This window comes from Vespula pensylvanica, chromosome 18 (genome assembly GCF_014466175.1).
Source record: "Vespula pensylvanica isolate Volc-1 chromosome 18, ASM1446617v1, whole genome shotgun sequence".
In the NCBI taxonomy this organism is placed as follows: Eukaryota; Metazoa; Arthropoda; class Insecta; order Hymenoptera; family Vespidae; genus Vespula; species Vespula pensylvanica.
The window spans coordinates 1,712,569-1,729,290 of NC_057702.1; the positions used below are offsets into that span (position 1 = coordinate 1,712,569).

Consider the following 16,722-nt stretch of genomic DNA (forward strand, 5'->3'; position numbering starts at 1 on the left):
CTCTCTCTCTCTCTCTCTCTCTCTCTCTCTCTCTCTCTCTCTCTCGCTCTCGATTATCGTGAATGTCATAAGCACGAAGTATTTCATTTTTCGGCGATATTAGCTGCTCGTTAAAACGCTCCTATGTTAATGAGAATGCGTTCTCTATCGTATTGTGATTGGAACGCGCTTCGTTTATTATTATTACACCATCTATTAATAGAAATAGAATGAAGCAACGAGTTATATATATATATATATATATATGTATGTATATTAAACTCAAATGTCTCCCTCTCTCCCTTTCTTATCGTCGACGATAGTAAAGTTATCGATATATCTACTATGAACTTTGGCGAACATTTAGTAACTTTATCGATGGGCAAGCTGTCGCTAGATCCACTTTTTATATACTCCCTTTCTTTCTTCTTTCGACTAGATCATTTCCTAATTTCGACGATAACCAATATTGATAACTATTTATCTTTTCAAAGATCAATGCCTATCGATAGATATGATATTTCTTCTAATTACTCTAATATCTCTTAACAGCATAGCACCAGTAACATGTAGTAAAAGAGAAGAAGGAAGAAGGCCTTCCCTAATACAATCCCATCCTTAAAAGCAATCATATTGATTAAGAGCACCATCCTTGCCGAAACACGAGCTGGCCGGTGTAGTTCCTGTTTATTTATCCCCTAAATTGCAGCGGAGCAATTTCTAATACGTGGATAATCGAGTAATTATTATAAAAGCCTAGACTCTCGATCAATCACTAGGTGCTGATAACGCCGATAACTATCTATTTCGAGAGGCTATGACACTTGAAAGACTGCGACAAGAAATTGGGGTACGATATATCTACCTTACTGCTTAATGATTGTTAACTAATTTATTTTTAATTATTGTTCGATGATTGTTAAAAGATTAATCGTAATCTTATAAATTTTTTCTAACGATATAGATATATGTATGTATCTTATGTAATATTATATCGTTATTGAATTCATATTATTATACATACATGTATATATACACATGTGTTTTCTTTTTAATGTCGATATAAATTTCGTTAAAAAACTTTGACACACATTTATATATTTTTCTCCATTTATTTTCTTTTCAGTTTATTTAAGAAAAGGTTTCCGAAGGTCAACTGGTCATCTCACCGCACTTCGTCTTCGAGGAGCTCTAGCATTCCTAGTAGGGTTGCCTGGAGAAAGCACCTAAGTCACTAGGACACCTAAGTGCTGAGGGAAAGCATCGAGTCGTTACACCTGGCGCGAAAGCACTATAAATCGTACAAAGGTGCTGTGATTGGTGCGGAAGTGCTCAACACTGACGTGATCGTGCTACAACTTCGAAAAAAGGTAAAAGAGGAAAAGAAAGACGGAGGGAAAGAGAAAAAAAAGAAGACACGACGTGCTAATGATAGTTTCTTTTTTCTTTTCTTTTTTTTTCTTTTATCACTTGCTTTATTGACTGAGAGTATCGGGTTGAGTATTTACAAAGTAAAAAACGATACAGGGCAACATGTCGGCCTTTTTTTGGAAATCATAATAATAGTAGAAACAGTTTTCCTGCTTCTTCGATCCTTTCGTTTCTACTTGTATATACCTAGGTGTGTGTATGTGTGTATATATATATATATACATGTTTCTAACACACCGTCCTCTTATATATATATATATATATATATATATATATATATATATACACATACACTTACACATATACATATATATATTTCTCTCTCTCTCTCTCTATCTTTCTATCTATCTATCTATCTATCTATCTATCTATCTATCTATCTAGTCGGCAAATATTTTGAGCGAACATTTGCTTAGTCACTCGCATACAGATTGAAATTGCCGGATCCAGTAACGAGTTTAAACGAGCTCCCGCTGGTTTGAGAGCTACTAAATAGCGTCTAATTGTAACGAATTTGATTTCTAGTTTTCTCACTGCAGAACATGAACTGATAGGGGAATGGATGAACGGAACTCGTAGTTTTGAACGAGGAATACACACCTATATACGTGTATATATATATATATATATATATATATATATACGTATATATTATATGCATATATATATATATATATATATATATATCTACATGTATATGTACATCCTTACATCATCTCAACGTATTGTCATCCTATACTCGTCGAAGAATCAAGTTCTGTGTGTGTGGCTAGGGTATTCTGAAAATGAAATATATCTCTTGGTGTGCATGAACATACACCTATATTTTGTTCTGCGCCAGACGCAGCGGTTGTACGAGCGGAGAGAGTACTAGCCATTCTTGTATTAGCCTTATTATGTTCGACACGTACAAGGTTACCAACGAACCGTAGTATTTTACGTTGATATAAAGATTTTCTTGAATACGTGGAATTATTCTTTGATATTCTCCCTCTTGTAGATAATTTTGAATAATTTTAATCAATCTTATGTAGTTGTTTCTTATTTGTAATAATTCACATCAAAAGATCAGTCTATTGACATTACTAATTTTGAGTTAAGTTAGTGTCTCGTCATATCTATGACTCATCATAGAATGAATCGTAGATAGTATATCAAAATAAGGAAAGGTAAAAAGACGATGAGATAATCTGAGCGCGATAATTCGAATTCCAAAGGGTTGTACGTAGTTCTTGTCTTACAAAGTAACGCCTAAGGAGATATTATAATAAATCAAATTCGAGAACATATCTCAAGTCGCGAGGGTAAGAAAATTAATAGATTTACTCCATTAGGAACGCGTTGTTGTAATGGTACGTAGTGTAGGATAGGATGGGTGTAGGGGTATGTTGACGCCTAAGCTTTTCCTGTTTCTCTTCTATGTGGTATATCATTAATAGAACGAAATGAAGTGTCTTTGATGCGGTGCGGTTCGATGTCCAAGCTCCAAGGAGAAATGATATTTATTAAAGGTCGACTCTGTATGTGTGTAGGAAAGAGGACCAAGAGGAACTCTCTGGTTGCTTTGTTCTTGCTAAGTTCGCGAAAACCCGCATAAATATCTGTAACGAGAGCGCTTTCGTTAAAAGAGTAAAGATTTTCCTTGATGATGGCTTAATTAACGAGATTCTCGAACCGTAAATGTCGAACAAAGAATGAAATAAGATAGGGATGATCATGATCTTAACAAAATATTTTATTCACGTTCGATAAATATCATAAGATCGAGAGATTAGTGATAGATCTTAGGATGATCTAACTGTGGATCGTCGAAATCTCATAAGAAAATAATTCAACGAATATTACGCATATCCGGTAGTAGCTATAAAGATAGCTTCTTTCGTTTGTCCTTGCTCCTGTACCGGTGCAAATTACCGGAGCTTTTTATCCTTTGAAGTTGCAGCAGCAGCAGCAACGGCACCGTGTCGCGTCCTGGTGGTGTCCTGCCGCCTTTGCGATTAAATCAGGCCTGATCTCCTCTTCTCTCTCTTTTTCTCTTTCCCTCTCTCTTTCCGTCTACCTGTTTCTCCGTCTATCTTTCTTTTTCTCATTCGTTTCTTCTTTCTTCCTCACTTCGTCCTTTTGCTTCTTTCACCTCTCTTTTCGATTTGCTTTCTAATTCTCTGTTTCTCTCTCTGTCTCTCTCTGTCTCTCTCTCTCTCTCTCCCCGTCTGTCTCATTCTCTCTCTCTTTCTCGTTCAGTCTGTTTCGACGAGCGTGCGCGTCTCGTCCTGTGCAGTTTTCTCCATGGAGGAACGGGGTAGGAAGAGAGTAGGAGGATGAGAAGGAACGATGGAGAGAAGAAGGAGGAAGGGAAAGGGTGAAAAAGGAAAGGGGAAGAAAGAGGAAAAGGAATGGGAGGATGAGGACAAGGATATAGGAGGAGGAGAGGAAGAAGAGAGAGAGGGGAAGAACGAGGAGAGTAGGAGGAGGATAGGGAGTTCTGTTGGAAGAGTAGGAAGAGGAGGAGGAGGAGGAGAGGAGGAGGAGGAGGAGGAGGAGGAGGAGGAGGAGGTGGTAGAGGTAGAGTAGTAGGAGAGGACCATCAGGATCCCGATCAGTTTACCGGCATCTCTCAGTCTGTACGGTCACGTCCGGTACGCGTGCCGCGTTCCTCCAATCACGTGTGTTCGTTTACCATGAGCAACAAATTTTTATCTGCCCCAACCTGATGTGCTCCTCATGCTAATCATTATTGTTGTCGACGTTTCGCGAGAGGCCAATCACGACATGTTCAAATTTACATGGGAAAATATTCGAGGTTTGTCGAGCTTGTTTTCTAAATTTTAATTGTTCTTTGTTTTAATTTTCTCCCTTTTCTTCCTTTTTTTTTTCTTTTAAATTTTCTTTTGCTTTGTTTTGTTTTGTTTTAATTCATTTAGCACGATCTTTCTTTCTCTCTCTTTTTCTCTCCCTTTTTCTCTCCCCCTCGAGAGGACGTTCTTCTCATGGAATTTAACCCTCCTCGTTATTTCGAATTTTACGCTAGAATTTTCTTCTTTTTTCTTCTACGTCCTTTTTTTTGCATCTTTTTTAATTATTTTTTTTTTATTTTGTTCTTTATGTTTTATTTTATTTCTGTTCACTTCTCGTCCAATTCCTGCGTTATGAAAAATTATAATTACGATCGTTATGATGAGTCGGGAGGGGGAAGGGGGAAGAAGGAGAGGCAGAGGAACGGGCAAGAGAATTTTTACAATTCCAGAGAAAAATTGAGAGGGAGATAGATAGAGAGAGAGAGAGAGAGAGAAAGAGAGAGGGAGAGAGAGAGGAAGGGAAGGAGAGAGAGAGAGAGAGAGAGGGAGAGAAAGAAAGAGAGAGAGAGAGAGATTCGTACTTTGCATTTTCTATGCGATCGTGAATAGCATGGGAGAAGGAAGAATGCCAATGCTTTATACTTTTCAGGATTATATTGTGCGTTTTATTATACAGAAATCAGACTTATCTTTGAGTAAGAGAAGTATCGTTAGATTTTCTTGTTCCTTTTTTATTCTTGTTTTTCTCTTTTTCTTTTTTTTTATACCGTGGATGGATACATATATCGTTAATGAATATTACTTTCTCTCTTACTTTCTCGTTCTTGAGCAAAACTCAAGAAAAAGTAAAAAAAGGAAATCTTCGTGATTGTGTATCGTTAAAATACAAGAGAAAGGAATTTTACTTTTGATCGAAATTTTACTTTTTCAAATAATCGTGAAAAAATGTTGTAACTAAACAAGAACAAGAGAAAAAATAAAGAAAGAAAGAAACAAAGAAAGAAAGAAAGAAAAAAAGGTAGAAAGAAAGAAAGAAATAATAAAAGAAAAAGAAATATGATATTACACGTAGGGGTGGTAAAGGAAAAAGTGGGGAAAAGGGTGGTGGTGATGGTGGTCCGTCGTACATACAAGCGAAGCGCGCGTAATATTCGTAAGAATATTAAATTTCGTTCTTGTGTTGCCGGGGATAAAAGTTCTTCTCGAGGGGAGGAACATAATTGATGGGGATAGAATTAATAATCGGAGGATTGAGAGAGAACGCAACTTTGAAAAGTTTTTTCTTTTTTTTTCTTTTTTTTTTTTTCAAATCGAGAAACGATAGATGCAACGCGTATAATTACGGAGGAGTACGCGCTCCTTCTCTTCCTGTCTCTCTCTTCCTCTTTCTCTCTCGACTACTTGTAAGATTCAAGGGGCGAAGTAACATCGTTTTTTCCTCTTTTTCTCTCTTCCTTTTTTTTTCTTTTTCTTCTTTCTTTTTACAGGATACCTATTGCACTTTTCATCAGACGTACGACGATATTAAAGTTTCGAAATAGGGTGATGTGCGCGCGGTCAAGTTTGGATCGTACGAGACGTTTTTTCTTTTTTTTTTCATTTTGCCACGTATCATATATATATATATATATATTTAATGCATACATATATACGAATATTATTTTTTATCGATAATATAAAGTAAGTGAGAGATGAACGATCGAAAGGATCTTTACGATTAAATTGATATGCATGTATGTATATACGTATACGGATTTTTCATTCATTCCGGACGAAGTAGAGAAAGACGACGGACCGACCCGGTGGTAGTTCATAAATTTGGTTATTAGTTCAAATAAAAAAGGGGAAGCAAAAAGATAAATAAAAAACAATGCAATATCACTACGTACTGATATCATATCGTATACACAGCTGGCTATTTTATATTTCACAACATATTAACGTTACAACGAGTCGGTTGTTTTTTTCGTTTATCTATTTGTTTTATTTTCTCTCTCTCTCTCTCTCTCTTTCTCTTTCGGTATTCTTCTCTTTTGTCCTCTTTGTTTATGAAGGTATCATCACATTTCTACAGTCTCTCGAGAGGTTGAACTTGCTTAGGATGGACACGGTATAACACAGTAGTAGTAATACTAGTAATAATAGTACTAGTAGTAATAGTAGTACTACATAATAGTATCTTGAATATTCTTACGGAACGTCATTATAATCCGCGCGATTCGACGTTATTGCATTTGTGCATTTTCTATAACATTATGCATTATGCGAGGCGGGCGCGAGACGACATATAAAAATAGAATTAACCCGCTTTCCTGGCGCCGGTTCTCCTTTGTAATGCGTGCTCATTGTTAAGCCATAATTTTAAACGTCGCACCGCGCGAATGTTGTTGCAGAGCGCACTGCTTCAAACCAACTTGATACGCGACGAAAGCATAAATAAAAAGTAAATAAAATATTTGTTAGTATATAAAAACAGTCTTTTTTACCGCGTTCGTTCATCTCTCTCTTTCTCTCCCTCTCTCTCTCTCTCTCTCTCCCTCTCTACCTGGTTGAATATATATAGGTATTCGTATATATTTTTACTCGTTATTATCACGTTTTTTAAATAAAATATGTCTCGACGACAACGACGACGACAACGACGACAACGACAACAACGTTAACGATGTCGAGAACGAAGCCAAAAATAATAGTGGAACATTTTGAGGATCGATAAACGAGACATAGATACATGTTTTTAGAAATATTATTTATTATTAATGGCGAGATGTACATTATAAATCCGTCAATCGCAAATTACATTTATTAATAAAGCCAAAAGCTTTTATGATTAATATCACGGCAGTAAAGAATCTACGGTATTTGTTATCTTTTATGAACCGAAGAACTATGATCTCTATTGGTTTTTTCTTCCTTGCATTGTACAAGTCGATATACAAATATAGTGAAAAGAATAAAGAAAAGAAAAGAGAAAAGAAGAGAAAATGAAAAAAAAGAGAAATAGGAATAGAAAAAATCTTTGTTCACATAAAACGAGTGCCTTTCTCTTTCTCTCTTTCTTTCTCTCGTTTTCTTCTTTCCGATCGACGATAACGATATTGAACCGAGCCTTAGATAGAAAAACAATAAGTTCCTATTCGATAAATTGGGCTCTTCAATTTTGTACGTTCGTTCGGAGTCGATTTTATAATACCCCCTCAGCGCACTGCTGGGACGTCTTTATCCTTTTCCCATCTGACAGACAATAATTAAATGCTCTGCACGCGTCTGGCTCATGCGCGTACCTACTACTCCTCCTATATATTTCATACGTCATAGACACGCGTCGCTGTGCTTAGAGAAAAGCCCCTCCGTGTGCTTCGTGCTTTTCGCGTATCTTAATTTACCACTTTTCCTTGAGCGATCATCGGCTTAAAGAAAAAGTAGAAAATTACATTAGAGAGAAAGAAAGATGGAGAGAGAGAGAGAGAGAGAGAGAGAGAGAGAGAGAGAGAGGAGAGAAAGACAGATGGAAAGAATGAAATAATTTTCTACAAGATATTTATAGGTTTCGAATCCATAGCTTCTTTGTGTTGCTCAAACGTGTATGAATATATCTTAATTTATCATTCTTCGCTCGAACGATCATTGGCTCAAAGAAAAATTGGAAAATTACATTATTAGAGAGATGCAGAGAGAGAAGATGAAATGATTTTCTATAGGAGAAATTCATAGGTTTCGGATTATTCTAAACGCAGAATCTATGCTTCTTTGTTATTTAAGATTCAAATGTAGATATATATATATATATATGTATGTGTATGTATCTCTCTACCATATCTATGTATATATACATAGTGATTCTCGTTGAGAGATCTAGACACACTTATATGTTCACGTAGGGAAAGGGACGCGTCGCAGGAACGATGTAATCCTTCTATGTTTCTCCTCGAGACATAGAAATGCGCTGAGAATGCACATTAAGGGAATGCACTACTTCGGTACTTAAATCGGGCGTTTCGTATTTGTCACGTTGAACGGTGAGGATATCTTTTAAGGATAACTCGTCAAGATAAAGAATTACTAAGTTGCTTGATTTTTTTTCTTCTCCCTTTTTTCTTTTTCTTTTTTTCTCTCTTTTTTTTTCTCTCTCAAATAACGTTATCTTTCTATACAGATTTTTCTTTCTATGCTTCTGTTATATTCCTCCTTTTCTTATGTTGACTTATGTCGAATAGTGAACGAATTTGATCGACCGTTTTAAAAACTCGAACTTTATGTATATATCATAAGTTATATTTCCTAGTGTCGATCATCCCATCCCTTCTACCTCTCTCCTCCTCCTCCTCCTCCTCCTCCTCCTCCTCCTCTCCCTCTCTCTTCTTTTCCTCGGATAACTTTTCCGTCGCATTATACGATCTTCTTTAGCGTACTTTAATATACGAAACGTCGAGCTACTTCTCGACACAGAATTTTTTGAAACGTCGAACGTGCGTACGTGTATCAGCATGTATAGAGTACCTACATGTAAATATGTATTTCTATATCTCATACATTGTAAAGTTATATATATATATATATATAATCTTATATATATGTATATATCTTCTCACAAGAGGTTGGATGTGTTAAACTTTTTGTAAATTTTATATTATCACGGTAAGAATGTAGCACGATAAAAAGATTTGATCGTTTCTCTCTCTCTCTCTCTCCCTCTCTCACTTTCTGCCTATCTCTATCTCGTTTTTCTTTTTTCTTTTTTGAGCAAATCATATTTTGAACTGTCTTCGTGGAGTTTCGATATGTAATAATACTACGAGCTATTAATTATTATAGATGCTTTTCGTCGAAGCCAAAAAAGAATAAATCCAATCGCAGCTTATCCGGAACGTTGAAAAGCTCTTTTTTCCGTCTACGTCAAAGAGAATGGACAGGTATTTCTCGACAGGAAATACGTTATCATTTCGACGATTTAACGACGTAGTTTAAAGGGAATACTTAGCCATATATATTATTTCTACGTTTTACGTAACATTTATTTTTCATCATTATTAACAATGACCGTGTATGTGTTTGCTCGAGCGTATCTGTGCGTGATATTGAAACGATGTTTTAACGACAAATTGATCGAGATATTTAAACCGAAATTTAGCTATGATTTTCGGTGGTATTTTTATAATCTCTTTTATTATTTTTTTTGTTTTTTTCTTTTTTTTTTTTTTTTTAACCTTTTTTTTTAACTGAGAAAAAATTCTCTCGTATATACCTATATCCAACAATAAGATTCGATTTCGATCATTCAACTTCCATAAATGTGATCCAATCGATCGTCCAGTAAAATCGTACCTTTGGATTCTCTACTTTACCAAACTTAATTCGATAAAAGTGCTTTAAAGATAAAAATAAACTAAGTACAAATAGATCGCTAGTAATATCGCAAATACGGGTTTATCAAAAATCGATACATCGAATTGAAAAGAGATAACCGTTTTATCTATCATTGGTCATCGATTTTAACCAACGAATAAACACATCTGTCCTATAATAAAAACTAAATACGACGTGGAAAGAGTTAATCCCGTTATTTAAGATAAATATTGATTATATGAAATATTAAAAGATATAGAGAAATTCGTTCAAACAAATGAAAAACATTTTCTCTTTTCTTTCTCGTACTCGAAGACGAATGTGAATCATTTTGTTTATAATACGAGAAGCCTTAGGTTATTATTAACATGTGGTTCATATCAAAGCTTTTTCCATCCGCTTTGTTCCGTTTCGCTAGTCTCCGACACTCTAATGAGCTGTTAATTTCTTTTTCAGTCTCTCCCTCTCCTTCCCTTTCTCTCTATGTCGATGTGCATGGTCCTCTTCTGTACCAACACCATTTCCCCCACAACCCTCTCCCATCTATTGAACGAAGTTAGATTGCGTTGCGGTTTTTCGCTCGAGAAACGAGTATCGCTAATCCGTATGTTTTATCCGTGTGTTTCTAAGCTTCGTAGTAGGTTCAAATTAAAATTCTCCGGCTATTTCCATCTCATTCACTTTTTCTTCCATTTTCATACTTCTCACCCTCCCCACCTCTTTCTCTCTCTTTCTTATATTCCATACCTATTTATCTGATAATGTTTATGATGAAAACAAATCGAATCTTTTACATATAATATAAATTAATATATATTTTTTTCTTTATTTTCTTTTTCGCTTTATTTTTGTTTTTTATTTTTTTTATTTTCCTTCTTTTTTTTTTTTTTTTTTTTTTTTTTAATGCATACTCGCCGAACGTGTGTACGAATTTGATTACGAAGCTTCGATGAGTATTTTAAATTTGTACGCGAAATACGCAATAACCGATCTCTCTACACATCACTCATCATCATCATCATCATCATCATCATCATCATCATCATCATCGTCATCGTCATCGTCATCGTCGTTGTCGTCGTCGTCGTCACCCCTCTCTAGCAGCACTCTGTGTATATGTTCGCGCGTATATATTCGTTTATATATTACAAGAGTAGTAAATCCTGTTCGATGTTTAATAAATTTTTTATCAGTATAAAACACTTTCAATGGCACAGCACAACTGCTACAGCTATTGCTACAGTTACAGTTACAGCTATAGCTACAGAAGCACGGTAGTGTACCATTTCAATCGTTATGCTTCAAATGTAACTCGTATCGTCTCGATCTTTTCGAATCATTGATTTCCACAGATTTCAACAGATTTCAACATTGTAGAGGAATATCTCTACTGTGAAATTCACGTTAATTCGTTGAAACGTCAAATACTCGAATAAGTAATAATAGCCAAATAGATTTTCCTGTACGTGAAATAAATTGTACTCCCTTCTCCCCTCTATCTTTCTGTCTTTCTGTGTGTATTATAGTAGATCGTCGTCAATCGTGAACCTTCGAACATTTTTTTGGGATCATGCTCCCGACTGTCTACTAACATACCTTCCGAGTTATTTTTCTTGGTAAAGAAGAAAATGCATTATTTTTCGCATCTATTTCTCTCTCTCCCTCTTTCTCTCTTTCTTCCCCTTCTTCCTTTCTTTCGTTACGTCGTTCGAGGTAATCGAAATAAATCGACGAATATTTAGAATCTTTTAGATGATATTTCTTTCTTTTTTTTCTTTTTCTTTATATTTATTACCTTCTACCTCGGTAAATTCTAAAGAATGTTTAATATACCTTGCACGAAAATGATATCATAAATTTCGAAACTTCAGATAATTTTATAAACTTTCTAAATGATCTAATATGTCGCCTCGTTTGCTTCTATTTCGATATATTCTTTTTTTCTTTTTTATTATTTATGTATATATATATATATATTATATACATTCTTATGTATAGAGAAGTTTTTAAAAAATTTTAATATACCCATCCACATCGATTCTCGAAGATTTGTAAACTTTTCAAGACAATCTATAATAATAATATGGTGTGTCATCGGTTTCAATTTCTCGATGTATAACAACGATATAATAATTTTGATACCCGTCTGGAATGGATGTCGCCGCCTCCTTGCTGAGAAGTTCTAGCGTCTAAAAAACTTGAGGATTTATTCATTAGACTAGGACGCTGTTACTATCATACTCGCGTTACATACATTTCCGTGAGATATGAATGCACGGCTTGCTTGCAATGCTCAAATACTTCGAGCCATGAAAACATTCTTCTAGTACATTAAAGAGTTGGAATGTGCGTTGGGTATCAAAGAACACATACTGGTCTTCTTAGTTTTATTTCATTGAGACAAAGTCAGACAAAACTATCTCTCTCTCTTTCTCTCTCTCTCTCTCTCTCTCTCTCTCTCTCTCTCTCTCTCTCTCTCACTCTGTGATGTTATGTTGCAAATCATAAATGAATTCGTAACGATTAATAAAGGAATATCATCAAATATGAAATTGAGCTATAGATACTTAGATATTAAAATAAAGATTAAATGATACTTGATCGATATTTTTATTTTTTTATTTTTCATTGGTTTTTCGAGTCGATATATAAATGAAAATTGGATCAAATACCGTTGTAACGTTTCGAGCGAATAATGGAACGAACGATATTATTGATAACAACGTATTTAAAGAATTTAGAACACTACTTTAAGAGGATATACTATGAATGGCATTGATGAAAATTTCATTTTCATTTGTCACGAACGAATGATTTTAACGTCATGAATTTTCTTTTTATTTTTCTTTTTTTATATGTTCAAGTGTCAGTCGATATTATTAATTATCATTTTCGCGGACGTGAATAAATAATGATATGCTAAATTTAGAATTTCGTTTGTCATACAATAGTTTTTTGATAAAAAAATAAACAAGTATAAAAAGAGAGAGAGAGGGGGGAGGGAGGGGATAAGAAAAGAAAAAAGAAAAGAAATGCATTTTAGAGATAAGTTTTTGACCGTTCCGTTGAAAAGAGAATCTCACATGGCCGAAGACAACGAGATAAGCTTTAATAAAACCTTCCTCATTTTTGAGATTAAAGATGCTGCTTGTGTATAAACCCTCGGGTTCCTTTTACGTACATTCGCGATGTAATACCGATCATTTAAAGGATAAAAGGGTTAACACGTTTTGCCATACCGCAAAGAGCAACAAAGAAAATAATTATCTTTCGTATATCTCTTTTATTAAAACAAAAAAGAAATTAATAATAAGTAGTACAAAAAAATATCCTTAAAATATTTAGTATATTTAGATAATACTAGATTTTGTTTTTAGCAACCAATCAAAGTTTTATTGCTTTCATTCATATTTTCACGAAGTACATAGACATATTATCATTTTTTTTTTTTTCCCCCCAACAAGATGGCCAAAAGATCTTCCCGAGTAATTTGAAAAATCAATGTTTAAGTATACTTTAATATATCAGAGAATAATTATCTTGTAATTTTAACGTGTTAAGATCGATTAATTATGACGACTATAACGAACATAGATATAATAATAACTTTTCCTTCCTCTTCATAGTCTTTCATAGACGATTAAGAGGAATTTAACGTCGTACAGCTAAAGTATCGCGTACCTTCTTATTTAATCCTCTCATATTAAGCTGACTAAAGGTACCAAGACTAAATTTAAAGTTTACCGAAACTGGTATTTCATCCTCGAATCCCTTAGCGTGCAACGTGTTGTTCTCGTTCGTCGACAAGCCGAACGATATTCTCTATTCATATAATCGATTATTCGTTGTCGATCGCAACTCTTCGTGTTTTTACCCACACGCTTTTAATTTCACCCTTTTCTCTATCTCTCTATCTCTCTATTTCTCTCTCTCTCTCTCTCTCTCTCTTTTTCTCGTATTCTTTCTCTCTCATACTCACTGGCGCTGGCCGAAGGCGGTGAAACGTTTCATTTTCTAGCAAAAGCTCATGGGTACATATATACATACATATATGGACGGATTCACGTACCGATTCGATTTAATGTGTACGACATTTATAGGAAAAATATGAGACAGAAAGAGAGAAAGAGAAAGAGAGAGAGAGAAAGAGAAACACGTGACTCTCGATGGCATAGCATCAATCTGGCGTTACTGATGCCGATGCTGCTGATGCTGCCCGTTTATTTCCACCATTCGAAAATCGTTTAATAGATAGATACGTACGTATTACAGATATCTCATTTTTATACGCATACGTATAATCGGAACATTAATTTTCACGTCAATTATATGTATATTAAACGAACCACTACTACTACTACTATTACTATTACTATTACTACTGCCATTACTACTGCCACTATTACTGCTACTGCTACTACTACCATTACTACACTACTACTATTACTACTACTACTACTATTATTACTACTACTATGACTATCACAATACCTAATATCTTGTTCATGCATTTTGAATTGTACAAATCGCGGCTGTTTGAGTTTGAGATTTCAGTTTGTACGAAGGAATCTTCCTTGGTTTAATTGGCGATAGTAATAAAGAACAGGCAATATATATATATATATATATGCCTATATATATATATATATATATATATATATATATATAAGTTTATATGCGTGTGTCTGCGTATATACGTATTTCATGAAAGTAGGATACCAACACAATCCATTGTTCCGAGTTAACGAATTGTACACGTTTCCGACTCGCAAGAGGCTCTTAATCGAACTCTAATCGAGATAGGATCGAGATAGAATCGATCTCTCTTATTCTTTCTATCTGGTATATCCGAGAGAGAAAGAGTGAGTGGGTGAGTGAGTGAGTGAGTGAATGAGTAAAAAAAGAAAAAGATAGAAAGAAAGAATTGGCGAGCGTTCGTTGTTTGGGATAAAAATATCGAGGATTTTTTTCAATGTCAGAAAGTATTTGGATTTATGAGAGTAGCGTGTATAGCTCACGTTGCCTTCGATTTTCAAGGAGATACCTTTACTTAGAGTAACTGCCTTCGTAAGATAGCGAAGGAAAGAAGAAGAAAAGGGGAAAGGGGAGGAGGAAAGGAAGAAGACTGCTTGGAAAGAAGCAACGCGCGAGTCAGGAAGTACAAGTCCGTGTTTTTTTCACGGACCGACGTAAATACTTTAGATTTAGAAACTTGCACCGGCTACGTCTATATAGCATCGCCTATATATACATATGTATGTATGTATGTATGTATGTATGTATGTACCTATGTATGTACGCAGGATTTGAGTTACGTGCAAGGAAGAAACGCGAAGGAGAGAACGTCGACGGAAAGTGGATCCTTCATTTTTTTCCAATTTTGTTTTTTTCTTCTCCTTCTTCTATTTTTCTATTTTCTTCGAAAGATCTTTCCGCATTCGTTTCGAATTCGTATCTTAAGAACAAAGTCGAAGTCATCGTTCTCCGAGATTCTATAAGCGGAGATTGATAGATAGATAGATAGGTAGATGGATAGATAGATAGATAGATAGATAAATAGATAGGTAGGTAGGTAGATAGAGAGAAAAGAAGAAAAAATACGTATATAATACCTGGAGTTCGCTTTTTAACGGAAATATACTTAGATATGTATGCCTGTCTCTTGTTCCTTTCTCTCTCTTTTTCTTTTCTGTGTGTGCATGTGTGCATTCGATGAAATTGCGCGCACAAGAGAAAGAAGGAAAGAGGGTGAGAGAAAGGGAGAGAGAAAGAGAAAGAAGCGTCAAGAGGAAGTAGAAATTAGTGGTTTTCTCCAACAATAGGAGCACTTCAGATTTCACAACTTTGCGAATATATCGACGGATTTGACTTTTACTCACTCATACCTTTTACTTCGAAAAACAAGCCATTGGTGGGACCGTAAGAAGGTAGAGAAATATCTACGAACAAACGAGTCGCGCAGAATTCGTTCTTTCTTTCTTTTCTTTCTACTTTTTTCTTTCTTTTCTTTTCTTTTTTTTTTTTTTTTAATTTTCTCTCTCTTTTTCTCTCTCTTTAATCCGAACATCTTGAATCTCGGAAATTCAAGAATATAGAGAGTGAGTCGTATCTAGTTCGCACTTGGAATATTTTTTCGTTCTTTTCTCTCTAAAAGAAAAAGAAAAGAAGGTAACATGTTAACTCTCTCTATATTTTCTAACTTTCAAATTACAGGTATGCATATGTATATATGCATATGTATATGCGTATCTTATTAGTTTGATTTCATTTTCTTGCTAGAGAATTCATTGTCACTTTTGTGTATCCATAGTTTTTCATATATAAATAATTATAGTTAATACAGTATAAGTAATCATGCCGTTACGTTTTATTCTGATGAAACTTAAAATCAACATAAATATGGTTACTTTTTTAAGTATAAATAATACTACAGGATGGGCCCTCCTGAAAGTTCTTAGACTCGTAGTTTTACAATCTGAAAAAAAATTAGCTTATAAAAAGTCTCGAAAAAGCGTAATTGATTTTTAAAATTACCTTGAAACTTTTGGCCCATCCTGTATAACTTTTCACATAAAATAATTTTATTTCCTTTTTTTTTTTTTCAACGCATAAAAACACAAAGAAACACAAAAGAGACACGTACGTTATCATTATCTATGCATATATTATTCGATCGTTATATATGTACATATCACACAAAAGTATAAGTAGATTAGACCACGTGCTTTTCTTCCCGCCTTTTTTCTATCCGATCGAAATGAGAAGAAAAGAAGTGTTTGTTGTGAATTGAGAAGAAAAGAGACACTCTAAGGCTAGCTAAAAATAATGTTTTTCGAGTAGCAAAGCCGATAACTGTGTGGAGTAGATGTAGAGCCATTCGAGGGGGCAACTTTCACCCACTAATGTCTACTATCTCGGTCCACTAATTAGAGAATCTACGTGTTAGACTGTAAGGAGTAACCTATATATACGTATACATATATATCTGTCTATATACACATACACATACATGTATGGAGTATCTCCTCCTTTCCTTTCGTAACTTTACACGTCTACTCTACGAGAATTTTGGGTTCCTACGTGGTATCGGGTAATGGATAATGGCCGCTCTTTGCGGATCGTATCGTCCATATATATATATATATATATATATATATATATATATATATAC

General features: G+C 34.6%; 1 protein-coding gene across 13 annotated transcripts in view; it reads left to right on the forward strand.

Moving 5' to 3' along the window:
- Window positions 1–16,722, forward strand: part of LOC122635338 (lachesin-like) — a 60,293-nt gene that overhangs the window by 15,759 nt on the left and 27,812 nt on the right. For 9 of the 13 annotated variants that reach the window (XM_043825441.1, XM_043825446.1, XM_043825440.1 and 6 more), the window contains 2 exons: window positions 532–829; window positions 1,106–1,349. The gene's annotated coding sequence lies outside the window, so the exon portion shown is untranslated. Of the gene's footprint in view, window positions 1–531; window positions 830–1,105; window positions 1,350–3,940; window positions 4,211–16,722 lie in introns of those variants that run through there. The other 4 variants (XM_043825448.1, XM_043825451.1, XM_043825453.1 and 1 more) reach the window with 3 other exon arrangements.